This window comes from Lagenorhynchus albirostris, chromosome 1, assembly GCF_949774975.1.
Source record: "Lagenorhynchus albirostris chromosome 1, mLagAlb1.1, whole genome shotgun sequence".
Taxonomy (NCBI): Eukaryota; Metazoa; Chordata; class Mammalia; order Artiodactyla; family Delphinidae; genus Lagenorhynchus; species Lagenorhynchus albirostris.
This window is the reverse complement of record NC_083095.1, coordinates 191614356-191641122: the sequence shown is the minus strand read 5'-3', so window position 1 is coordinate 191641122 and position 26767 is coordinate 191614356. Positions and strand designations below refer to the sequence as shown.

General features: G+C 45.2%; 1 protein-coding gene across 5 annotated transcripts in view; it reads right to left on the bottom strand.

Annotated features, from left to right (window-relative positions):
- MPP7 (MAGUK p55 scaffold protein 7) overlaps positions 1–26767 on the bottom strand; it is a 253485-nt gene that overhangs the window by 213603 nt on the left and 13115 nt on the right. The window contains exon 2 of one of the 5 annotated variants that reach the window (XM_060163543.1): positions 22287–22356. The exons of the other annotated variants lie outside the window; for them this stretch is intronic. The gene's annotated coding sequence lies outside the window, so the exon portion shown is untranslated. The remainder of the gene's footprint in view (positions 1–22286; positions 22357–26767) is intronic. 5 annotated transcript variants of the gene reach the window in all.

Here is a 26767-nt window from a genome sequence, read left to right as displayed (position 1 = left end):
CAAGTACTTCAGAGCAGGGGCCGGGGCACGCAGGGCAAAATGTTACCAACTGTTGGGCCTAAGGTAGACTTACGGGTAGTCATTGTACTATTCTTTCTACTTTTCTGTATGTTTGAAGTTTTTTGGTAAAGTTTTGTTTGTTTGTTTGTTTTCACAAACCAACCCGCCATGTAACCAGCTTCCCAGAGCTCTGTCTCTCTCTCTGGGACCCCACTCAGCAAATGCACTGATGGGCGAATTGCCCTGTCCCCACCTCCAACCCACAGCATCATCTTTCTAAGATACTCAAAGGATTGTGTTACTGCTCTAAAAAAAACTATCTGATGACTCAACGGCACATTCATGATAAAGTTTAAATTCCAAAAATGATACCTGCCCTCTGTTCTTACTAGTTTCTTTCACTGCAGAAATCACACGGACACCCTCTCTCAAATTTTCTATCAAACAACCCTGAACACACCTGGCCTCTGTTATTTCCTGCCTCTGTGGACTTGTTCACTCGACGTCTTCTGCCCGCTTCAAAATATGGGTTTAATCAAATATGTGTCATCACACGGCCCAGTGGTGACCAGTGTGAACAAAAAGGGCCACTGTATAAGGGACAAGAAAGTCTAAAGTACACATCTATAAATTCTCTTATTCAAACCTGCACATTACTATCCAGCAACTCCTTTCAAATTCAGCAGAGGGTGCCCTAATTTCACTTTTAAAAGAGAAAATTTAAGTCACAGGAACAAAAGCAACTTGCACGACTTAAGCTCTGCTGCAAGCCCTGAAAATTATATTTCTAATACATTAGAAATTTGAAAATGAAAATAAACATCCAACATTGATGTAATGTGAACAAATGTCTTTCTTTCCCATTTAAGAAAGAAACTGCATTATAATCCACCAAAATTCTAAGTGTTTATACCCTCTGAACCAACAGCTCAACTTGTTAGCAGGAACTCACCCCAAGAAATAAACAAGTATGCAACAATGGATCAATCAATGTACAGTACAGTACACCGGGGACGAGGTCCAGGTTTCCAGGGACAGTATCTTCACCGTAGTCACTGCTTCACGCACAGCATCAACGTGGGTCTGACTCTAATGCACAGGGTCCTGGCTCCAGTGTGTCTGCACTGACACGTGGGGCACCACGCCCACCACCTCTTCATTCACACCCTGGTGGTTTGTTTCACTTTGGGTCTTCAGGTGTACAGTTTCCTAAACTAGTGCCTAATCCATTTTTAGTTTTGGTTTTGCAATTCCAGCACTTTTGCAACAGTTACACAAAGTAGACCAGGCAATTGTGTCCACTTGACTGTTGAAGACATCTTTTCGCTATTACTAAAAAGAGATACTTTTGCTATGCCCACTCCTGTGTGGACTGTCCTCAGTTGCATTGCAATCTCTTTGGATTAAAAAAAATGTGACAACGTCTCAGATCCTTTTTACTCTCCCCTAAACCACTTGTGAACATTTCTAAAACCCTTAATTTCACAAAGGAGCCAAGATTTCTAACAGAAAAATCGCAGCTGTATAGATTCTGAAAATCTTGCTAAACACGTCTTGCAGTTCAAGGGCGGTCTTTCCTGCTTGTCTTGTGGTTCAAGGGCTGTGTTTCTTTGCCCTAATCCCTGAAGAGTAAATTGCTATAGACAGGAAAGAGGGAAGGAACCGGCCCAATCAAATAAAAAGTTACCATGTGGAACGCAATGACATCGTTGTAACAGACGTTTCAGGGAGGGAGGGATTACCTAAAACCATTGGGCATCTGCTCTTAAGTACTAATTTTGCAAGGCTATGATAAATACAACTAGCAAAATAGCACCGAATCACCCTGAGCAAATATCTGATCTTATCTTTTTAAATATCAAGGATTCCTAGACTTATTATACCTTAACTAGTAAATAAAAAGAGATACTAGAGATAATACCTACCCAACAGAATTACCCTGGGTGGGAATAATGAGTATTATGCAAAGAACCATAAAAAACATTTATCTCAAAATGAAAACTGGGGCAGACTGTATCTGACTGAGTCTCTCTGCTGCCCATATACTCTCATCGGGTCTCCCAGACACAAGGGCAGGAACGGCCGAGGAAGAACGAGGTGAAACCCGCTGTCAAGGTCATCAACAGCAGAGTGCTGGCTGGGGACCTCGGTGTCCCGCCCCGGCACACCAGCTCGGAAGGACCCTGGGGAGCACCGCGGAATGTACACAGAGAAGCCTGTACAAAAGTAAGGGCTCCACACCTGAGGCCCCCATAAACTGCTACGTATCGCAGGTTGGAAAACAACTGAATGATGGTGGGAGACGACGGGGAGGGGCGGGGCGGGGGGTGGGTCCCAGCGGGCATCTGCAAACAAACTCGAACTTGTTGCAACACGGAATCCGGAGAGTACTGAACTTTTAGCACTTCCCCCTTTTATTTGCAAATTATGGTGCTCGTTCGAACGCGCTGCAAAGGTACTTTGAAGAAAAATGAATAGGAAAGAGGTAGGAACTCATTCTTTCCTAATTCTACAAATTATTACTGAAATGCTTATTCCTGGTCGATTTTAATCAGCTAACAAAATTCTGATCACAGAGCATCCCGACCCAGAGAAATACCTCATCAACAACCAGAAACATTTCTGGGTGTCGCTAGCTATATCCCAAAAAGTTTGCAGAGACGCACTGGAAGTAGGAGAAGAGAGGGAAGAGACAGGAAATGGGACATTCCAGCCCAGGAATGTCACCTCTTTTAGGACGAGGGAAACGTCACCCTGTACACTCTGTGGCACTGACGGAAGACCCCGGCCATGGGAACCGGGCCTGTGACCAAAAGGTCCAAAGGGCACGAGGACTGAGAACAATTTGGGGAAGAGCATGTCTAGACGGGGACAGGAGGGCAGCGGTGGCTCCCGGGGCAGGAGAAGAAGGTGAGGGCCCAGGTGGGCAGCTGCAGATGAACCAGGGACAAGTGCAGACACCCCGCAACTCCAGACCTCCGCAGATGCTGCCACCAAACCACGGGGACTGCGGTCCTCCTGATGATTTCTGCAACTAAAACGCCCACAGCGTCCTGAGTTCTTCGTTATCTTTAAAAGAAAAGCCTACTGACTCTAAGGGTTCCAGTAACAAACACACCAGAGAAATATTCTTCAGCCAGGATTCTACTCCTAAGAATTTTCACTAGAAACATAATTCACGTGTGTGCAAATATATACGTACGAGGGAACCTTACTAAGCATCACTGATGACAAAAAAAGAGAAAAAACCTAAAATGTCCATCAATCAGGCAATGGTTTAAAAAATGGATGAAAAGTGGAACCAGGAGGGCGGGTGGGGTATAAAATGGGAATAAATGTTTAGATTATGTTTATTTTTTTAAATTTCACAAGTACTTATTCAATTCTTGTATAATTAAAAACAGAAAAAAATCATACATACTATGGCAATCTCTCAAAATTTCACAATTCCATTGTGGGTCTCAAGGCCTATTTAATCTATCACCGTACTTAAACATTTATGTCAGTATCTGTGTGACTTTCCCCTCCATGAAATTATAAATTTCTTAAGAAATATAAATTATATTCCACAATGGCTGGCACAGAGATGCTCATTAAATGTAGGCTGAGTGGACAAACGAGCAAGTACACGTGTGCCCTAAGGTTACCGGGGCAACCACAGCCAGCTAAGGTGATGACTGGAAGTTCTCCGAGCTATGTCAGCCTGACCAAGAGGAAGGATACAGATGGTTCTCAAGAAACTGTACACATTTCAAAAAGCTCCACGATCCTGTAGGAGGTTCTAGGTTCCCTAGATGGAATTCATCCCTCACCAAGACCACCCACTTAGATTAAAAACTAAGTGGTCCATGGTGTTAAAAGGCAGCAGATACAGTTCAGTGTTTCATGTCATGGCACAGACTGGAAATATTTTTCTGATGCCTGGAAGTCTGCTCTTGGTGAAACAAATCAATTATACTTTCTTTATATCCTATAATTATGATCAGGAAACTTAAACACAAAGTACTAGGGAAGATATTAAATCCAGAATTTATATAAAACTCCCAAAGAAAATGTGCTCAGATTTTTTTCATGAGAAACCTAAGCTTGTTCCTATGAACAAACTTTTTTTACACTGAGTTCTGTGCTTGTTGATGACGCCCAGACGAGCTCTTCAAATTTCAGATGGAGCCCCATCCACAATAAACTTGGTTCACACGAGGTAATACATTTAAAATCATTTCTACTGTCATTCAAAATTTTTAATTGGATGGCACGTTTCCTATTCTTTCATGCATTTGTGACTTGAATGGACTTTAAATCCAATCAAACTCCCCTAATATAGACTACAGACTCTGGTTGATAATGATGCTGTGTCAGTGTGGGTTCCTCGACTGTAACAAACATACCATCCTGGTGGCGCTGTGGACGTGGCAGAGGCTGTGCACGTGGGGGGCAAATATCTGTACCTTCCACTCAACTCTGCTCTAAACAGAACTGGTCTGAAGAATAAACTCAATTTTCAAACATTCTTCTCCTTCAAACAGGAAAAAACTCTTTTATATTCACTGAACATCATTAGGTGGCCACTTTAATCTTACTTTTACTAAAGCTGAATTTTTACTCTGAAGTGTCACTAAAAAGTAATACATATCTACGCAGTTCTTGCAATTTTCTACTAAGTTGATTAAGATGTTCAGTGATATATTTTTACTTAAGTAAGCCATCTTTCAACTTAACAACTGTCTTTCTACAAATCCACAAAGTGAGAACCATTCACACACACACACAAGTTAACTTAGCTCTTCTTCTACGCAAACTCTTGACAAAACCTTTCTTTTGGTCTTCTAACACTTGAAGTGTGAAAGGGCAGAAATTGCACACGGATCCCATTTCTTTGTATAAAAGTCAAGGAAAGAGGATGGGGGAGACGAAGGGCCAGAATTAAACTTTAAGGGCTAGGATTTTGTTAGATTCACTACCTTTTATAACATCAGTTAATAAAGAACTCAGATTTATAGCAAACTTTTATATAAAAGCTTCTCTGTGAATAAAATAATACATAACTTGAATCAAAGTTCTTTTTTCAAAACAACTTTACACTTTTGATCGGGGCCACTTCACTATCAGTAAACAAACATGTGATTGTTTCTACAGCGTCTTATTTGCTTTGACTTGTTCATTGATCATTAAGAATATTTCAAGCCCAGCAGTGTGCTGGTAGTAGTGTGCAAATAGTGTTCTTCCAGGTGTGTGTCTCCAAGGATCCTGTGGAGTGCTACTAGTAAATCTTAGTTGATAACTTGTGTTGATTCATCTTGAAATTTCTTGTGATTTCATAACCCTCTGGATAAATACTGCCTCCATGTAATCTTATCATCAAAAAGTCTACTAAAAACATTACCCAGAAGTAAAATGTTTTAAACTTCTTCACTAGCTCCTGACCCAGTGTTCAGTTTCCTTGACAGGCCAACAAATTAAGCAATTCTGCACTCTACAATAACGATGTATTTGAGTTTTAGTGACAAACTGTGTAACTAGCTTCATGACTCAATCTAAGGGTTATACTGAATTCAAAAAAGAATTCTGCTTATTTTGCCTTTCCAGACGTTTGAAAAATTACCCATCTATGCAGCATAAGAAAGACACTTTGTTTTAAGGTACCAGAACAGTCTGCTTAGTACCACTGCTTCATGTAATGACATTCCATGCAAAAAGGTATTTAGGTAGAGAAAGAGAAGAATTATCAAGGTATGCAAGTTCAAATGTGAGATCATCTTTTTTTTTTTTTTTTTTTTTTTTTTTTTTGCGGTACGCGGGCCTCTCACTGCTGTGGCCTCTCCCGTTGCGGAGCACAGGCTCCGGACGCGCAGGCTCAGGGGCCATGGCTCACGGGCCCAGCCGCTCCGCGGCATGTAGGATCTTCCGGGACCGGGGCACGAACCCATGTCCCCGGCATCGGTAGGCGGACTCCCAACCACTGTGCCACCAGGGAAGCCCATGAGATCATCTTTTATTATGTTGCCTAATTAATGCCAAACTCTTAATTTTAGGCTTCTATATTTATCTTGTTAATTACTTTCAGGCTTTAATTCAAAAGCTTTTCGTTATGATGGGAAAACAAGTACCTTTAATTTAAATCATTTACAATAGGAAGTACTTAAAGGAATTTTCAGTATTTACAGTTTCTGGATATCAATTTTTCAAAATACTTTTAGGTAACTTTCAATCTAAGAATGTTTAAAATAGTCTCGCAGTAAGCAAACTAGAAAGAGATAAAATGTTCATTTAACTGAATTAAAATTCTGGGAAAGTAGTAAATTATAAAATTACATTCATATATAATCAAGACTTCGGGAAAATTACTTTTATAAAGCTTTAAAGCTAATGGTCCCTTTAATGAAATCTAATTAAGTTCACTTATTTATTTTTAGAAATAAACATTTTTATTTCTTTAAAAAAGTCATAAAATTCCATCAAAATCAGACCTTGGCTAATTGTCAACTTCAAAAGCCAAGTACAAATAAATGCAGCAATTATAGAAATTAATAAAAACCATTTTATGCTCTACCTAACAACTAATTCCAGATGACAATGGTGGTAAGAATAAAAAAAAAACTAGAAAGCATGATAAACTTTTTTTTTTAACCTGTTTGAAAGCTAAAAAAAAAAAAAAAAAAAAAAAACTCCCAAAGTAGGACTTGAATGGCCAAGATCCTGCAGAAAAAGGATCTTGAGATGTACCCAATGCTGCTTTCTCCCACTTCCCAATTCATAAGCGGTGTAGACGGAGAGGTTACGAAGATAGGAGAAGACGACTGTTAAAAAGAGGAGTTAAGGCAGCCTCGGTCACTCTGACAGCCCTGGGAAGACAAAAAATGGAGCTGAGGCCTAGTAAGGCAGCTAGGACTTGAGAGGCCAGAAGTCCTGCAGGAAGAAAAGCACGAGCACAAAGAAGTGAGTCCAGCAGTCTGAGCTGCTTTTCTTCTCAAAGCATTCACGGGTTCATTAGCAAACCAAACCACAGGATAGAGAGGTCAAACAATGCAGCTGCCGGGTGACTGAGAAGCTGAGCAGAGATACAGTCCATCTCACCAGGCTGCAAAGATAAAAACTGGAGTCTGGGGCTCAGCAAGGCAGAGGAACATTACCAAAGCTCACCAGCTTTCAGCTGGGACCCCAAAGGGACCGCACCACTACAATTTTCTATAATGTCCAATATTCAACCAAAAATTACTAGACCTATCAAGAGACAGAGCCAACAGAAAAAGACAAAAGAAACTAACAGGTAATTCAGATACTGGAATCGTCAGACATGAACGTTATTAATCACAGTTAGTTTATACTGAAGAAAATGTAAACCATGAAGGAGAACTTCACCAGCACCAGTAAGGTTCCCCAGTGAATCAAGTGCACAGCCAGGGTGAACAACCACTGGGCTTTTGAGTCAATCAAACCTAGACTCAAATCCAAGCTCTGCCACTTCTCAGCTTTCTTTTCCCCTTAAACAGAAATAATGATATCTTAAAGTGTTCAATGTAATAATCAAATGCCTTTCACAGTACATATAACAGTCAGTAAACATTAAGTCGTGTATCACGGTCAATAAATGGTCCATCAGAACTACCTTATCCCAGCACCAAGGAAGTTTCTTGCATACTTTCTTTCAATGTCACAGAAAATAATTCACCACTGTCAACTCCTAACAAAAGTCTCTTCCAAAGATGAAAAGAATTATGTTTATTTTGTTTTTAAGTCACCAATAATGTATTCTGGAACTACCAATGCTCTTCAGAAAAAAATATTATATAAACAGTAAAAAAAAAAAAAAAAGTATTTATGAATTCCTACTCTGACTCCTTCCCCCAAAAAGATCTGAGGTAGCTTAGAGAGACGCCAGTAAACCAGGAGGTGGGCTTCTGTCTGTGGATGGGGGCTTTGTTTCTGCTTTTCCTCAAGGAAAGGGCAGACCGCCTACGTGTGGGAGGGGTGGATACAAAATTTCTAGGGAAGGTATTTACAGTCATGTGCTGACACTTAAGAGTAAAAGTAAAAACACACACTCCTGTGGGTCCTGGCAATACTGAATATTTACACAGCCATGATTTCATCTGACCCACGACCCTCTGCGGCAGGTTATGCCTCACCTCACCATTCCTGTCCCAGACCCACATACCGTGATGAGGACAGACCCAGGGGTCCTTCCACTCTCACGCCGCTACTGTCTTTCCAAGCAGAGTCAAGGTGACACCACGAGGAAGACAGAAAAGTAAAACAACTTCACGGTGGGGGGGGGGGGGATTTGTTTTTTTTTTCTTTCTGAGCTACCAGTACCAAACGTCTGCAGTTTGCCTATTCATAAAGCTGTCTGGTAATTCGGGGGGTGGGGGAGGGACTGCTGTTTTAACTTAGGACTAATTAAATATCTGGCTTTACACCTATTAGTTTTATTGAATAGCCACATGTCTTAGTCAGCAACTACCAGGCACTGTATCATCACAGATGAAGATGATATAATCCCCTCTCTGAGAGCACGCTGCGTATTGGGGGACAATACCTGGACACTTATTTTTCAATGGTTACTTTCATTATTCTAATCTTTCAATCACCTTTAGAAATCATGAAATGGAGTTATTGATTCCCACCTGCCTACCTTGTTGGTAACTGGGAGATTCAAATTGTCAAAATGATTGTGAAAGTTCTTTAAAAACAGCCAAACTCTGTAGAAATGTGATGCATTACTGCCTAACTTCTCCCACCTGTCACGTGACAGACCTTGTAATCTCACAATATCTCTGTATTACCAGTGGAATCATTCCCATTTTATAGATGAGAAAACAGGCAGAGATTATCCACAATCAAAAGTCAGACAAAGGGAGGGAGACGCAAGAGGGAAGAGATATGGGAACATATATATATGTATAACTGATTCACTTTGTTATAAAGCAGAAACTAACACGCCATTGTAAAGCAATTATACCCCAATAAAGATGGTAAAAAAAAAAAAAAGTCAGACAATTATGGGCTTCCCTGGTGGCGCAGTGGTTGAGAGTCCGCCTGCCGATGCAGGGGACGCGGGTTCGTGCCCCGGTCCGGGAAGATCCCACGTGCCGCGGAGCGGCTGGGCCCGTGAGCCATGGCCGCTGAGCCTGCGCGTCCGGAGCCTGTGCTCCGCAACGGGAGAGGCCACAACAGTGAGAGGCCCGCGTACCGCAAAAAAAAAAAATAATAATAATAAAAATAGAAGTCAGACAATTATATAAGTGGCAAAATACCTCCTACTTCTAGTCCTCCCTGCTTTTATAAACTTCCTGTTTTGCAACGTGGAGCTGTAGCAAAATCATACATGGAAATGCATGTGGTCTAATTTGTTCAAATCAACTTCTTCCAGTGCAGCGTGCGTGTTACAGTGCTACCATTTAAACACTCAGCAGCTGGATAAAATATCTACATATATGCAAATTAAGTGACAGAAAGCACTAACCAAATATGAGGGCAAGTTTGTTGTACATCCTATGATTATAGGTTGCCAGGACCCAAATCAACCCCCTTATTCTGAATAGCCAGGGATATGCCACTGTAGGGCATCGACTCTTACAAAGTAGAAAAACACTATTTAAAATATTGATATCCATTAATATGATACATTTGAGCATTTATTTGGTAATTTGTGGAATGATGTGCTTCTATGAACACAGATTGAAATGTAAGGGAAATTAAGGAAATTTTAAATCTTTGAAGCCCCAACTAAAATATACTTTATTGATAAACTCAATCATTCATGTTTCAGTGAACCAATAAAAGAAAACCATTTCCTCTAGTTAAAAACAGCAGAGTCACTATTCATACTATTTTTTTTACCATCTCTATTGGAGTATAATTGCTTTACAATGGTGTGTTGCTGCCATATAACAAAGTGAATCAGCTACATGTACACATATATCCCCATATCTCCTCCCTCTTGCGTCTCCCTCCCACCCTCCCTACCCCACCCCTCTAGGTGGTCACAAAGCACCGAGCTGATCTCCCTGTGCTATGCGGCTGCTTCCCACTAGCTATCTATTTTACATTTAGTAGTGTATATATGTCCATGCCGCTCTCTCACTTCATCCCAGCTTACCCTTCCCCCTCCCCGTGTCCTCAAGTCCATTCTCTACATCTGCATCTTTATTCCTTTCCTGCCCCTAGGTTCATCAGAATCATTTTTATTTTTAGATTCCATATATATGTGTTAGCATACAGTATTTGTTTTTCTCTTTCTGACTTACTTCACGCTGCATGACAGACTCTAGGTCCATCCACCTCACTACAAATAACTCAAATTCGCTTCTTTTTATGGCTGAGTAATATTCCACTGTATATATGTGCCACATCTTCTTTATCCATTCATCTGTCGATGGACACTTAGGTTGCTTCCATGTCCTGGCTATTGTAAATAGAGCTGCAATGAACATTGTGGTACATGACTCTTTTTGAATTACAGTTTTCTCAGGGTATATGCCCAGTAGTGGGATTGCTGGGTCGTATGGTAGTTCTATTTTTATTTTTTTAAGGAACCTCCATACTGTTCTCCATAGCGGCTGTATCAATTTACAATCAATTTACATTCCCAACAGTGCAAGAGGGTTCCCTCTTCTCCACACCCTCTCCAGCATTTACTGTTTCTAGATTTTTTGATCATGGCCATTCTGGCTGGTGTGAGGTGATACCTCATTGTAGGTTTGATTTGCATTTCTCTAATGATTAGTGATGTTGAGCATTCTTTCATGTGTTTATTGGCCATCTGTATATCTTCTTTGGAGAAATGTCTATTTAGATCTTCTGCCCATTTTTGGATTGGGTTGTTTGTTTTTTTTCTTATTGAGCTGCATGAGCTGCTTGTAAATTTTGGAGATTAATCCCTTGTCAGTTGCTTCATTTACAAATATTTTCTCCCATTCTGAGGGTTGTCTTTTCATCTTTATGTTTTCCTTTGCTGTGCAAAAGCTTTTAGGTTTCATTAGGTCCCATTTGTTTATTTTTGTCTTTATTTCCATTTCTCTAGAAGGTGGGTCAGAAAGGATCTTGCTGTGATTTATGTCATAGAGTGTTCTGCCTATGTTTTCCTCTAAGAGTTTGATAGTTTCTGGCCTTACATTTAGGTCTTTAATCCATTTTGAGTTTATTTTTGTGTAGGGAGTGTTCTAATTTCATTCTTTTACATGTAGCTGTCCAGTTTTCCCAGCACCACTTATTGAAGAGGTTGCCTTTTCTCCACTGTACATTCTTGCCTCCTTTATCAAAGATAAGGTGTCCATATGTGCGTGGGTTTATCTCTGGGCTTTCTGTCCTGTTCCATTGATCTATCTTTCTGTTTTTGTGCCAGTACCATACCGTCTTGATTACTGTAGCTTTGTAGTATAGTCTGAAGTCCGGGAGCCTGATTCCTCCAGCTCCATTTTTCTTTCTCAAGATTGCTTTGGCTATTCGGGGTCTTTTGTGTTTCCATACCAATTATGAAATTTTTTGTTCTAGTTCTGTGAGAAGTGCCATTGGTAGCTTGATAGGGATCGCACTGAATCTGTAGATCGCTTTGGGTAGTATAGTCATTTTCACAATGTTGATTCTTCCAATCCAAAAACATGGTATATCTCTCCATCTGTTTGTATCATCTTTAATTTCTTTCATCAGTGTCTTACAGTTTTCTGCATACAGATCTTTTGTTGTCTCCTTAGATAGGTTTATTCCTAGGTATTTTATTCTTTTTGTTGCAATGGTAAATGGGAGTGTTTCCTTAACTTCTCTTTCGGATTTTTCATCATTAGTGTATAGGAATGCAAGAGATTGCCGTGCATTATTTTTGTATCCTGCTACTTTACCAAATTCATTGATTAGCTCTAGCAGTTTTCTGGTAGCATCTTTAGCATTCTCTATGTATAGTATCATGTCGTCTGCAAACAGTGACAGCTTTACTTCTTCTTTTCTGATTTGGATTCCTTTTATTTCTTTTTCTTCTCTGATTGCTGTGGCTAAAACTTCCAAAACTATGTTGAATAATAGTGGTGACAGTGGACAACCTTGTCTTGTTCCTGATCTTAGAGGAAATGGTTTCAGTGTTTTACCATTGAGAATGATGTTGGCTGTGGGTTTGTCATATATGGCCTTTATTATGTTGAGCTAAGTTCCTTCTATGCCTACTTTTTGGAGGGTTTTTACCATAAATGGGTGTTGAATTTTGTCAAAAGCTTTTTCTGCATCTATTGAGATGATTATATGGGAACCTCCCATTTATTGCTGGAGAGTCAGAAGCCCAGGTGGCCGCCTGGACTTGCACCCGGCGTGAGGGGGAGGGCGGTCCCGTGGGATTGATCTGATGCTGCCTTCAGGTAGACAGTGTCAGACCTGAGTTAAAATGCAGCACCCGTCTGGTGCCACAGGACGGAGCATCTGGTGCTGGAAGTGAAGTGGTGTCGTAGTGAGACACTGAGAGTAGAGGACACACAACAGGGAACGGGTCTTCCTGGGCCAGGGAACGATCTCCAGTCACGCAGATGCTCTAAAGCACCTGGGCAACAGGTGTGTGTGTTCACCCTCCAGGAAGGCAGCTCCACAGAGCCCTGAGCCCCAGACTCCACCAGAGCTTCCATCCCCAGAAAAGGAGGGTTGAGTAAGGAAGAAGCCCCATCCTAACAGGGACTGGCTCTCAAGAGCAGCAACTGAGCCGGACGAGCCCCGATCCTGATCTGGCCAGCAACCAAGTACGTGCAGGAAACCTGCGCCCAGACCTGAAATCAACCACCAGAGCCAATGGACGGCCCAGAGGGCCGGCGAGGGGGCTCAGCTTTTAATTCTGCCTCCTGGTGCCTGCTGGGACCACCAAATTAGAGGGGAGACAAGTGAGACAGACACCAATCCTGGCCTCAGAGAGTTCTTTGGAAATAAAATACCATTTCTGAGTGTTAGAGAAAAGCAAGGAGAGTCTGCGGCGCCCGGCATGAATCTCCGCCGTCTCCCGACAGCTTGAGCAAACATATGGGAGTGGGAAGCAGGAGACATGTTTGGGAAACTGTTTATTACAGTTGGGATAAAACACAAGGTAAGTGTTGGAATGAAAGTGGGAGATAAGATTAGGGAAGAGGGATCCTGAATGCCAGCCCAAGGAGTTCACAGGGGGCACGGGCGTGCCGGATGGAAAGGACGTGCTCAGAACCGGGTCTAAAAGAGGAATTCACTGGCACCACTGCAGACGTCAAGGGGGAGGGAGTTTCAGGAAGAAGCCATCACTTCATCTCCAAAGGCTGTCGATACTCAGAGATACAAAAATACTGCTTAGAAGACACTGCCTGTATCAGTTTTATTAGAGTGGAGGGTGGGGGAAGGCAGGTCGAGGGCAGAACCCAGCAGGGACACAGCTGCAAATAGTAATGGTCAGGAAGGAAAAAAACAAGTTGTTTTCACGCACCCTGAACACGTCCTGAGGAAACAGCAGCGCTCAGCACACACAGCCCACCGGGAGGTCAGGCATGAAAAGAGGAGAGAGAGTCCCCGGGCTCCCATAGAGACACTGGGCTTTTAAAGACAGGTAGACCTGAGCCAACAGATTAAAGACGTAAAAAAATAACACTGGGTAAAAGGGACAAAACAAGGAGCGCTGAAAGGAACAGGGTCATGAGCCCAGTTCAAATGAAAATGCCTTTACGCCTAAAAAGATTAATTCTGCTTTGAATCTTTTCCTCATGGATAGTTTCCCAGTGTAAAATCCCTATAAATTTCTCAGTGTGTTAACGCGCCGGTTCCATTGTTCAACCACCAAGAAACAGATTCCATAGCTTTTTTAACCTTATCAAGTCAATTAATAAATTTTAACACAAATTGGGCTTTTCTTAAGTGAAAGGTCATGCGCACAGTAAGGGCAGTACCGGGGAGAGAATGGGTTTTTAAATTGTCCAGACCTGAGTTTCAAAGGCATTTTTAGTACATCAACACGAGCACCTCGTCGCCTGGAAATTTACAAGCGTAAGTGTTCTGTGTCAAGTGATTTCCAAGACTGATCTGATCTTCACAGTCACCCTCTGAGTTCTACGGTTCAACAACTGGCCCAAGTTGAAAGAAAGAGGCGGGGCTTCCTTGGTGGCGCAGCGGTTGAGAGTCCGCCTGCCGATGCAGGGGACACGGGTTCGTGCCCCGGTCCGGGAAGATCCCACATGCCGCGGAGCGGCTGGGCCCGTGAGCCATGGCCGCTGAGCCTGCGCGTGCGGAGCCTGTGCTCCGCAACGGGAGAGGCCACAGCGGCGAGAGAAAGAAGGAGGGCAGGACCTGAACCTGAGTCTGACGCCAAAATAACCCTTCACTGGACCCCGATTCCCGGAGCGTCTCAGCCTCATAACACCTTCTCCAGCGTTTTCCCGGGGAGAAGTAAAACAGGTACCGCACGGATAGCCCTCAGCACACGGCACCCACCGAATCGTCCCGCGGCCTCGACGTCCCCAAGACCCACAGGCTGTGTAGCCCTCGCAGCGTCGCGGCCGGCTCACCTGCCTGCTTCTCCGAGTGGGGAAGCCGGGTCTCTGTGTCCTGGTTTCCAGCGCGTCTGGCAGACAGCCAGCGCTCAGGAAATAATTCTTGTTTCAGTTAATTCTGGTCAACACGCGGCTTGAGTGCGCCACGCGCTCGGGCTGCCTTCGGTGTAAGACCTGAGTCGGAAGGGACCTAAGCAGATAATGTAGTCCCAACACGCTAGCTGTTCTGAGCCAGCAGACTACAGCAAGCTGGCCGTCTCTACAACAAGGTTCTACCCGCGCACAGCCCCATCACCCACACCGTCCACGGCCACTTGGGGGCTGCGACGGCAGACCCGAGGAGTTGCAGCCGACGTCACAGAGCCTGCAAAGCCTAGTACGACGCCTGCCTGGCCCTTTACGCGGAATCTTTGCTGAGCTCTGCTTCGGCTGGATCCACTCAGTGAGTCAGCAAACATTAGAAGGTTTCCTAGGAGGCCGTCCCTGCCTTTCGGTGCTGGGTATGCCGCGGTGAATAAAACACATGGCCCGCCCGTGTCTGCACGGAGCCGCCGGCCTAGCAAGCAGAAAAGACAAAGCACGTACAAGTAGTCAAGTGACAAACTGAGCAATAAACGAACTAATCAGGGTGATGAGGACTGGAAAGGAAAGGGAAGAGTATAACTGAGAGAAGAACGAGCGTAGGAGGGAGACACGGCTTCCAGTGGGGGGAGAGCACGTTTCTCTAAGAATGTGAAACTGAACAGAACTGAATCATGGGGGGCGGGGGGAGGACGGGGGCTGAGCACATCCCAGCAGGGGATCCAGCACAGGCTTAGGTTCCGGGAAGAAGAGACCCCGACGCGTTCAAAGGAAGCTGTGGCTGAACACACAGCGCCGGAGCGAAGCTCGGATGAAACCAGGAAGGAGACGCAGGCCGGAGAGACCCCGCGGCACCTCTGAGCAGCACCACAGGACCCGGGCCCTTTAGCAGAGACGTCCCTCCGCCACCATCCTGAACTACACATAAATCCATCATCAACTATCCGGAGCAATCGGTCTTCAGTGTCTGAATGTTTTAAACCGAAAACTATTAAGCAGGGCTTCCAATTACATAAAATCAAATCATTTCACTTTGAACTTTAACTTACTGGGCGTAAGATTGAGGAGTTCAAAAAGGACAGGATACTAACGTGGACTGAAAACAATGCATGAACTGGGAGTTGAGAACTGTTTTATTCTTCCGCAGACCTGCTGAGGACTTCAGCCCAGGAGGCAGCCTCAGGCAGCCCTGAGGGACTAAAGAGGCTGGGGGGGGGGGCAGGATATGTGGGAGTTTCAACAACAAAGAGGCCGTGGGAACATCAAAAAATGGCTGTTAATTAAAGAAAACCAGGTATCAAGTTAATGACGTCAGCACTTTTCTGTGTATGGGAAGGTGCAAGAGTCTGGGCTCACTGAAGTCATTCCTTTGATGTGCACCTCAGCTCTCTGGGGCCAGCGTCCTACTTCTCTCCATCCTGAATCCCCTCGGGGCGCACCGCTGGGGGCTGCCGTGGCCGAGGGCTTGACGGCCACAGCATCCACAGCATCCGTTGTTTACTGACATGGCAGCAGGCATTCTTAGCCCAGGAGAGAGACCTCAGCTGGAGTCACGGAGAGGGCTCTTGTCCTGGTCCTGAGGTTCTCCGGGTAACAGTGATGCATGCTCAGGCCTCCGCTGGGGTCTCCAGTCCGAAGGGCTAACTAGATGAATGCCAGTATCTCCAAGACCCGTTACAGCTGCTCCATTCGATGACTCAACACCGGGAGGTGCCGCTGGGCTCTGACATGACCAGTTAAGAGGGTGAAAAGCCTCGAGGCTCACGGTATGTGTGAGCTCATCCGTGAGGGGTGTGCGGACTCCAGCGTATGCAAGGATGAAGTTGCAGCAAATCCAGCTGAGAGCATCATGACTGCACTTTCCTTCAGCACAACGTCTGTGCTGCTCCTCTAAGGCCACTGCAGTCACAAGACACAGGCACCCGGCAGTTCAGAGGCTTTAAGTGACATTTAAAGCCATCGTTTTAATAAGAAGGGGAAGGAGGGAGGCAGGGTGGGAGGGAAAACAGACAAAGAGTTTGGGGAGGGGCGCACGTGTCGACCTCGCAACTCCGTTCCCAGGCACTGCCACTGTGCGGCGTGAATACCCTCCATCTTATTTTCTTACATGTTCAGTAGGAAATGAAAGCGTTTATTGTAAAAGATGTATAAGAATACCAAGTGACCGCAAGTTAAACACGTCTCTGAGGAAGCGGCTGGACTGGAGTTGATCAGATACCAGCAGCTGTACTGCTTGGGCTGCTGGTTTTGAGGAGAGAGCTGTTTGGAGACGCAAGTTCTCTGGAATAAGCACACGCTACTTTTCCCTGAATAACACGAAACGACGCCGAGGATGGGCTGCCCCCAGGCATCGGCTTTTTGGAAGTTTTAGTACAACAGTAAACAGCCGGCAGGACCAGGAGGAGCAGATTCATAGCAACTAAGGCAGAGCTGTTCTACCTTGTCACAAACGGCAACCGGTGTGCTTTCATCTTTTAAAAAATTATATTAATCCAGAGCGCCTGGAGGGGTGGGATAGGGAGGGTGGGAGGGAGGGAGACGCAAGAGGGAAGAGATATGGAAACATATGTATGTGTATAACTGATTCACTTTGTTATAAAGCAGAAACTAACACACCACTGTAAAGCAATTATATCCCAATAAAGATGTTAAAACAAAAAAAAGAGCCAACATTCTGTAATAACTGTAAATGAGAAGTACCCTTTAAACATTGTATGAAAAACTCTTTAATTTTTAAAAACATTATGTTGAGCAGAAGCAACTAGTCACAAAAAGAATATATATTGTATTATATCATCTACATGAAACTAGAGAAGACAAATCTAATATAAAGTGACCGAAAGCAGTTGAGTACTTGCCAGAGCTGTGGTGGCAGGACCCACTGGGAAAGGTCTTTGTGATGAAATGTCCTATGTCTTGACTGATGGTCTAAATTTGCCGAAATTCACAGAGAGGTTCACTTAATTACTGTAGATAAACAGTACCTCAATGAAGCTGATTTAGGAAAAAAGCTCTTGTTTGGGGGGGAAATGATAAACACTCATTATCAACAATGTAAGCAATGAGGAAAAGGAGAGAAATAAACATCACCCCAGATACTAATCTAAAGTGGGACGCTATTGATGCTCAGATAAAACCACGAGTCACCAAAGAAAAGTTGTGTTAGTCAAAATGTTGCACAAAGTGGGTCACAGACCTCAGTGTAAAATGCAAAATTATAAAACCCCCAAAAGATAACACGGAAGAAAATCTAGATGATCTTGGGTGTGACAATGACTTTCAGGTACAATCCCAAAGGCACAATCCGTGAAGGAAACAGGTGACAAGCTGCACTTCATTAAATGCTTCTGTTCTACGAAAGATGACGTCAAGAGAAGCCGAAGACAAGCCACAGCGAGGTATCCACATCCTAGGTCATCAGGGAGATGGAAGTGAAAGCAACAGTGAGATGCCACGACACACCGATCAGAGTGGCCAGACCAGAGCAGTGACACCACGCGATGCTGGCGAGAGGCTGGGGAGCAACAGGAACGCTCATCGCTGCTGGGGGGGGCGCAATGGTGCAGCCACTCTGGAAGACAGCTCGGGAGCTCCTTACAAAACTAAACACACTCTTACTGTAAAATCCAACAGTTACACTCCTTGGTATTTACCCAAAGGAGCTGAAAATGTATGTCCACACAAAAACCTGCACACTAATGTTCACAGCAGCTTTATTCGTAACTGCGAAAATCTGGACGCAACCAAGATGTCCTTCAGTAGGTGAACAGACTTAGGAACTCCGGTCCATCCAGACAAGGCAATATTACTCAGAGCTAAAAAGAGATGAGCTGTCAAGCCACAGAAAGACATGGAAGAAGCTTAAGTGCGTATTTACTAAATGAAAGAGGCCACTATACTGCATGACTCCAACTATATGACATTCTGGAAAAGGAAAAACTACGAAGACAGTAAAAAAGGTCAGTGGTTGCCAGGGGCTGAGATGTGGAGAGGAATGAAAAGACAGAGCACAGAGGACTTTTAGGGCAGTGAATATACTCTGTACGATATTCATAACGATGGATACGTGTCATTATACATTCATCCCAACCCGGAGAATGCATACCACCAAGCGTGGACCGTAATGTAAACTACTTGAGTGATTACGACGTGTCAGTGTAGCTTCTTCGACTGTAACAGATGTATCCTCTGGTGGGGAGGCTGTGCATGTAGGGGTGGGGGGTACAGGAGAAACCTCTGTAGCTTCCCCTCAGTCTTGCTGTGAAACTAAAAGTGATCTAAAAAAATTAAGTTTGAAGAAAAAATTACTTTTTTTTCATGTGCTTAATTCAGGAAGACACAAAGGTGCTCACAAACAATTTCTAAGCAAAGGGGATTCAAGCCACACCTGCCAGGTGCTCCCCGCAGATACGCAGCCTATCCTTTTGGAAGGAGCACGGAAACCGCGCAATATTTCACTTAAGTACAGACAACGGTCACAGACTCTGAAACCCATTTGCTTCATCTGAGAAGGTAAACTAACAGGTGATGTGGCCAGAGAATCTGTAACATGTCTAGGGGACTTCCTGACAACACCCGCCAACATCACGCCAACTAACAAGTCAGTAAAACTTGGTCTGATACATGATACAACGATGCTGTGCTCAGGCTAATCTGGCTTGATCCAGGAGTGTATTTTAAAATAGCTAGTGGGACTTCACTGGTGGCGCAGTGGGTAAGACTCCACGCTCCCAACGCAGGGGTCCAAGTTCGATCCCTGGTCAGGGAACTAGATCCCACATGTGTGCCGCAACTAAGGAGTTCACAAGCCGCAACAAAGGAGCTCACAAGCCACAACGAAGACCCGGCACAGCCAAAAAATTAAATAACGAAAAGATTTTAAAAAATAAAATAGTATAACGTATGATCTACATATCCTTTCAGACGCCTCCCAAAATACTGCTTCTTTCAAACAAGACTTTAACAAGACTTTTGTGAGACGTACACAAATCCATCTGCCCTGATAGAAGCCTGAGGGCAGGGCTAAGATTCTCCCATAGAGCTTGGGAGCAAAAACAATGCCCTTGTGAATAAAAAGGCCACGCACCTCAGCTTCAGGGCAGCTGAAGGAGGCGCGGTTAAGACTCACCTCTGACACTCAGGCCGACTCGACTAACGAATGAGCAAGGTTCTCACCCACGTAGCTTGACCTTGAGCGTTTAAGTCAGAAAAACACCCGCGATATGACTAACCAGACATCTTCAGCCAAACTAAAATGCACCTCTAGATTCATGGCTTAATCAACACTTCTTCCTGTTACACAAACCAAAGATTCAAACACACTCAAACACACCCGCTATTTACACAGGTGTGTCCAACTTGTGAAAATTCATGGCACTTTTCTCTGTGGCTTACCTGTAAAAGTTTTATCTGTATCTGTACATACATTACATATGCATGATGGAAACTCACATACATGTATGTGTGTGCATATATATAAAATAATTAACAGAGGTAACGTCAGGTATTGATAGATCCTCAAATAATGAAAAGAGGTGACATTTCAAGGAATTGCTATTTGCAACCATCTAACAGCTGGAAACACCTTCTAGACAATAATTTAGTTCCAGCAGCAACTGCTGATGAATCATCAAATACAGGGAAAGGCTTCCCTCCACTAGATTTCATCTTCTCATTAACTGAATTTTCATAAAGATTTGCTTGGATTTTAATGTTGTATATACTTTTACTTTTAGAAACACACCGACATTTTTTTAAAAAGAAAGAAAGAAAGAAAGAATTGGAAGGTGAAAGGCTACCAGGACACTTATGCCTGGAGGTGCTGGAGCAGTTTCAGGTGTTTCACACACTTGTTACATCTTACTACCTACAACTGCCTCCTATGAAAAATAATGGTTTTGTCGTCAGCCAAGTGAAACAACCCACAGTGTCATTTTATGAACAAAACTACCTGGTGTAAATGGTTCTAACGTTACCTGAAGCAGCCTGAAAGAGACGGGTAAGTCAGCGCCACCTAAATTAACCAGGAGTCTTTTCTGTATCATCTGGTACAATCACAGAAGAATTCTATCAAGAGAAAGACTACAGCCTAAGACAGAGTAAAAGCATTCAGATCGATGCACCTGTCGAGACTTCTTAGGTGGACCCTTTACCGGTACAGCTATAAGGGAACGGGAAACATCCATAAGCAGTTACCCCGCACAGCAGGAAGAGCAACCTCAATGAGATACAAAAACCCACCCACCTTCACGCCCAGTTCACTCACCCACACCCACCCTGACGCTTAAGGGATCAGCGTGAGGCACCTAGGAAAGCAGAGTCTAAAGTCTTCTGTCTACTTACAGGCAAAAGGCATCGAGGCGACGGCGAAATGCAGACGCAGTGAAGCAGCTCCTCTCCACCAGCACGCAGCACGCTTTGCATTCACAGCTTACAGCTCTCACAGATCCTCATTCCCAGCCCCGCGCAGATAACCGAAGCCACAGAGATACAGATCTCAGAACTCCGGTGAGAAAGCACTGCGTCTAGAGTCACCAAGCCTCCCTAAACGCTGCCCCATACTCGTCCACAATCAAAAGCAACAACATCAACACCATGGAAGCAAAGTAATACAGTTACATAAAATATGCCAATTTTCTAGTGGGCTCTCAACGGACCAGAACTCTTCGGCTCTACAACCAGTAATAAACCCGGTTTACAGCACCAGCACAGCCACGCATCGCACCCAGTGTGCTCGTGCAGGGTCCACGCCACACAGACCCAGGGGCCACTGCTCTGCCCCAGAGCCTGCCTGGACAACCCCGTCCCTGCTTCCTGCTACCGAAAGGGAAAGAGACCTGCCTTCCTGTAAAACTCAACCATCTTGCTCACCACGCCCTGCCAGTTTCTGCACACCTTCAAATCCTACACCTGAATAATCAGCAAACACAGCTACCCTCGCTATTTGCCTTTGTAATCATGTTCCATTGTGCTTTGCTCAATTTTTAGGTAGTTTATCTTTAGACGTTAAAGTCCCAGGAGGAAAACTAGATATTCTTCTTCTTTGCATCTGCCCAGAGCTTAACACTGTAACTTTTAAATGACAGGTACTCAACAAATCTCTGCGAAACAGTCAGCCAAAATCGCTACGTTCCATACCTAAAAGGTGTCGTTGAACCTGAAAACGCTGCCACTAAAGAGTAACGAGTTTGGCTGCAACTGGCACCTGTAAGCGGAATCTCTAGTCCTTCCCCCGGCCTCCCCCCGTCCAGGATCCAGCGTGTGACCAAGGGCCGCCCCCGCTTCACGCGCAGAGGCCCCCTCCGACTCAACACGTTTAAAACGGAACGTCTTTCCGCTACTTCCCAAACCTGCCCTGACCCCCGCACCCTGGCATCCACACAGATGCCCACGCCAGACCCTCAGAGTGGCTCCCTGCCCTCCTACGTCGAGCCCATCACCGCGTGCCATCGCCTTCCTGATGTCTCTGGGCTCAGCCCACTTCCCGCCCTGCGCCGCTGCAAGCGGCCTCACTGTGGACCTACAGCTGCCCCCGCGCAACGCACTGGCTCCCGGCGACTAAGGGGCGATCGTTAAACGGTATGTGCGCGCGCACGTACACACCCACGCACATCTGTCCTAAAAACTCATCAGCTCCCTCCCTACCTGAAAACTGGCTCTTAGAATCTAATCTAAAAATCCAGAATGTGGCTTGAGAAGACCGTGGACAACGTCGCCCCTCGTCCCTACCTCACCAGCTCGCCTGGGACCGCGCGCCCCTTCACGTTCAGAGCCCCAGTCTCGGATAAACAGCAGGGTCCTACGGTAGAGCACAGGGAACTGTACTCAGTATCCTGTGATAAACGGTACTGGAAAACAATATGAAAAAGAATGTGTGTGAATATATATATATGTGTGTGTGTGTGTGTGTGTAACCGGGTCACTTTGCTCTACAGCACAAAGTAACACGACACTGTAAATCAACTAGACTTCCATAAAAAAGATTTAGAAAAAAACAAAACAGAACTCCAGTCTTAAGCACTTCTAGTCCACACCGCGCCAAGCTCTGTCTCAGCTCCCCTTTCCCACGTACGCTGTCCCCTCTGCCCGAAACACTGTTCCAGGTCCCGCAGGCGGCCGCGCTCAGCCTCTGTTCAACCGCCACTTCCAGAGGGTGAGCCCTGGACTAGTTCCGCTTCCTCTGCTCCAGCCACGACCTGTACCTCCTGTGCCCCGCGAAGCTCACCTTCCTCCCAGCTCGTGTGTGATGGCAGCCTTCCCTTCAAACGAGCAGAAACCCCGTCCATCGTACACGCCACCCTACTCGTGCAGCACAGCTCTGCTGAGCCCACACGTATCAACACTCACTCACGTGCGAAGCGGTCCTGCCAAAAGGAGTGCCCCGGTTTTTACCCCGCGCATGACTGTTATCAAGTAGCGCGCGTCATCAAGACGTTATTAAGCACTCGGCAACGGTTAGGCTCCAGAGTAGCTCAAAACAGGGGCCCAGCCCAGAGGGGACTCACGACTGAGGCAGGGAAACAGCTTCTACATAAAGGTACTCAACCCACAAGAGGGTGCTGTATACAGAGAAACAAAATAATCCACCGCTGTAAGTTAGTGTTGAAAAAACAGGGGAAATGAAAACAAAAGAGGGTCTTTGAGTTCGATTATTAAAGGATGGACAGAATACAAACAAACAGAAAGACGCTACAGGTGGAAAACTCTGAGGCAGCCAATCCTGCGGGTGTATGTACTTACAGGATCCCAGGTTTACACGCATGCAAAGGTCTGATCGGAAGGAAAGGGGTTAAAGTTCAACGAGATGATCACACAACCAGTTCATAGTTTTAGAAGGTTAGAGCTGAGTATTTAGAGAGTAGCACAATACGAAAAACAACGAAATCTGGGTAAAGGGATTAAAAACCTGATCTGATTAGGAATAAGTGCCCGAACCTTGGGCCGCGCCAGCTATTGTACCTCCAAGTGTGTTCTCTGACTTCAAGCCCTTGACAGCCCTCTACCCTAAACACTTGTTACCGCCTCAATTTACACATGAGGAAACTGAGTCTCAGAATACTGACAACATATTCAAGGTCATGTAGTTGGTAAGTGACAGAACTGGGGCTTGATTATAGCAACTTCAGAGCCCTTAAGGGTCCATGAGGGAGAAGTCCTCTTTGAAAACAGTGTAACGTGGGCAGTGTTTTTAAATCTGATAACTGGGTACAGGGGACACCGAAGGCTGCATGCTCAGCAAAGCAGCAGCTGCAGTGAGCTAAGTCAGAGGTGAGCAGACTTGAACCAGAAGGACGGCAATGCCATCAGAACACAGGAGATGAGTGCAGCAGAATGTCGGGGGGTGAGGGGAAAGCAGATCTAAAACTGAAAAATGAAGAGACGCTGGAATTCAAAGATGACTCTCCAGCTCCTAATCTTAGATAGGAAAAGGACAGTGACGCCATGAACAGGAACTGGGTACGTTTAAAAGTGGACCTGTTTTTCCACTTTGGGCTTTGCCTGAGGTCAAGAGGAGCGATTCACATGCAACGTCCACCAGACAGTGGGGACAGTGACATCGGAGCTTGCTGAGAAGAACAGGCGAGACTCATAAGTACTAATGTTATATTTAGGTATACTTCTTAAACCAAAGGAGACATGTTCTAATATTAAAAAAACTAACAACTGTTAGCCAAAAAACGGAAGCAACATTTAATAACACACTTCCCCACACAATCCCACCTTCCCTAAGCGGCCCTAGCAACAGCGGTTCTACATGTGTCAGCTCAAGACAAAAACTCCCAGCCACCCACTCATCCCCTACCAACGATTCCACACCCAATGCAGTATCTCTGCAGCATCTTTTTGAAACACAGAATATTGAGACCATCTGCTGAAGTACATGTGGAAATTTTAGCCACAAATTAGGCTTTCAACTTACTAATGGTAGCAATTTTTTAAAATTCTAATCAATTTAAGGCATTACAAACAAATAAGGATTTCTGTTAAATAGCACGGAACCAATGACGGATTTCCATTAGCAATTTTAGGTACAAACAGAAGACATCTGCAGACAATACAAAAAATTAGAATGGAAAATGTCATCTGATCTCCGTGTCTCCACGGCTAGCTACTCGCACAACAGACAATTTTTTAAAAACAAGTAACAGAACAAAACATGCAGTGTATCTTTTCTGCTGATGATCATTTTAACACCGGATATGCCCTTAAAAGGACAGAAACATCCATATGAAAAAGCACATTTAGAAAAAGATGGAAGGATACAAATTCATATTAGCAATTGCTTGTGGGGAAGAAAAGGCAAGAGAACTGAGAAAAGGGCAACAAATTATGATTCAACTTTATCTACACTGTTTCCTTTCTTTCATTTAAAAAAAAATCTTAAACAAATATGCCAAACTGTTAACATCTGTTAATCTGGGGTGAAGGTCATATGGTATTTACCCTGGTCTCTTTGCCATTCAGCATTTCTGAAATTTTACCAAAATTATTCCAAAGGAAAAAAGGATCCAACCTCTCACCTAATGAAAGTACCACACAGAGCATGTCTGACCTGTCTTGCCTGGAGGACTCCAGCTCCACTGGGTGAAACTCACTTCACCAAGCAGCCAGCTTCTTTTGGGGATGTATTTATTGAAACGCAAGGGCCTAATTAGCAGGTCTGAACCCTGGGATCGGTCCCCTGAAAGTCCTCTATCTGGTGGGCCTTAATCACGGGTGAGTCCTCAGGGGCGACAGCTAGGAAAGAGCACTTGGCCTCCGTGTCTCCTAGGAGAGCTGAGAGGAAGATTCCAGAAGGAAGAAGAGGCTGCTGGAGACAACTCTGGATAAACGCCCTCCCCACCCTCCCCCCTCCTCCAAGGCCCCGCGAGGTGCCCGGCAGCACAGGGGCAAAACCCCTCTGGAGCAGCGCCCTCATTTGCTCACTATGAGACGCACAGCGCGTTCCGGGGGAGAGCCATGCGTTCGCCCCGCCCTCCCTCAACCCAGATGGCAGCAGCGAAGCAAAGAGAGGGCAAAGCCCCGCCCTCAAGGACATGCTGCCTCCTCTCGGTCTCTTAATCTTAAAATGCCCCCCCCGCCCCCCGCATCAAAGCCAAGGAAATTCAATCCCACCCGCAGCGAAAGGATCCCCTAAGACTATCATGACTAGGATGCGGTGCGGGTCAGGCTACCTGAATGGACAAAGGCCCGGGAGCCCCGGCGTCCCCGCTGCGCCCTGAACACAACAGGGGCTGGCACGGCTGCGTCCAGGTCAGCAGGGATTCCAGACAACAAGGAACAGATGAACTCGTGCATCTTACATTCCCCCCACTTTTTTTTTTTTTAACCAACAAGAGATTCAGTTTATCCACTGCCAAGATCCCTTAAACTAAGAGAACAAAAATACATCAAAAGGAAATACTACTGTGCACCCACTCAACACTTTTGAATTTTAGGAAGACTAAGACATAAAGAAGCAACACAGTGATGCTGCAGCTCACATCTCCGGGGGTGAAACTCCTTTTAACAGGGTTTAGGCATAAAGGAGACCGGTGGGGTTTCCAGTGCTCTGGACTCTAGAGTAGTAACAGCAACAGAGTAATGAAGCTTCTTAGACTCTGGACCTCCATAGGCAGGCCAGGGCCCAGCCAAGACGGGGGTGAGGACTGAGGCCTGAGCATCTCCGACCCGGGAGCCCTGCACACAGCAACGTCACGACCGTCCGTGACAGACGGTGGGCACTTGCAGCAAAGCCAGGATGTCAGCAAGGACAACACAGAGGACGACGCACGTCCCGGGACACGGCCCTACGTGTGACCAGAGTCGGGGGCGGGTAAGAAAGAATAACACGTGGGCCTGAATACGACAGGCTTCGAAAGTCTCAGGGGGGGAGAGCCAGAGGATGGACGGCAGACCGTGCGTGCGCCGCAACACGGAACGTGGAGAGACCGTGAAGGGCAGGGCGAGCTGTCACAGCCACCTGCATGGGAGACCAGGAGGACGAGCTCTCCGAGGCGGAGGCGGCAGCAACGGCGCCACGAGACACCGGGAAGGAAGACATGACGGCATCTGCGTGCTGATGGACGGCAGAGACGGGAAACCGGCCCCATAGTGTCTCCAACCACACTGCTAACTAACAAGGCACAGCAACTGCCACTTGTGGACCTTCGCCTGGTGCCAGACGTGACACCAAGGGCTCTCGCCACCCTCGCCTGAGGCAGGCCCTG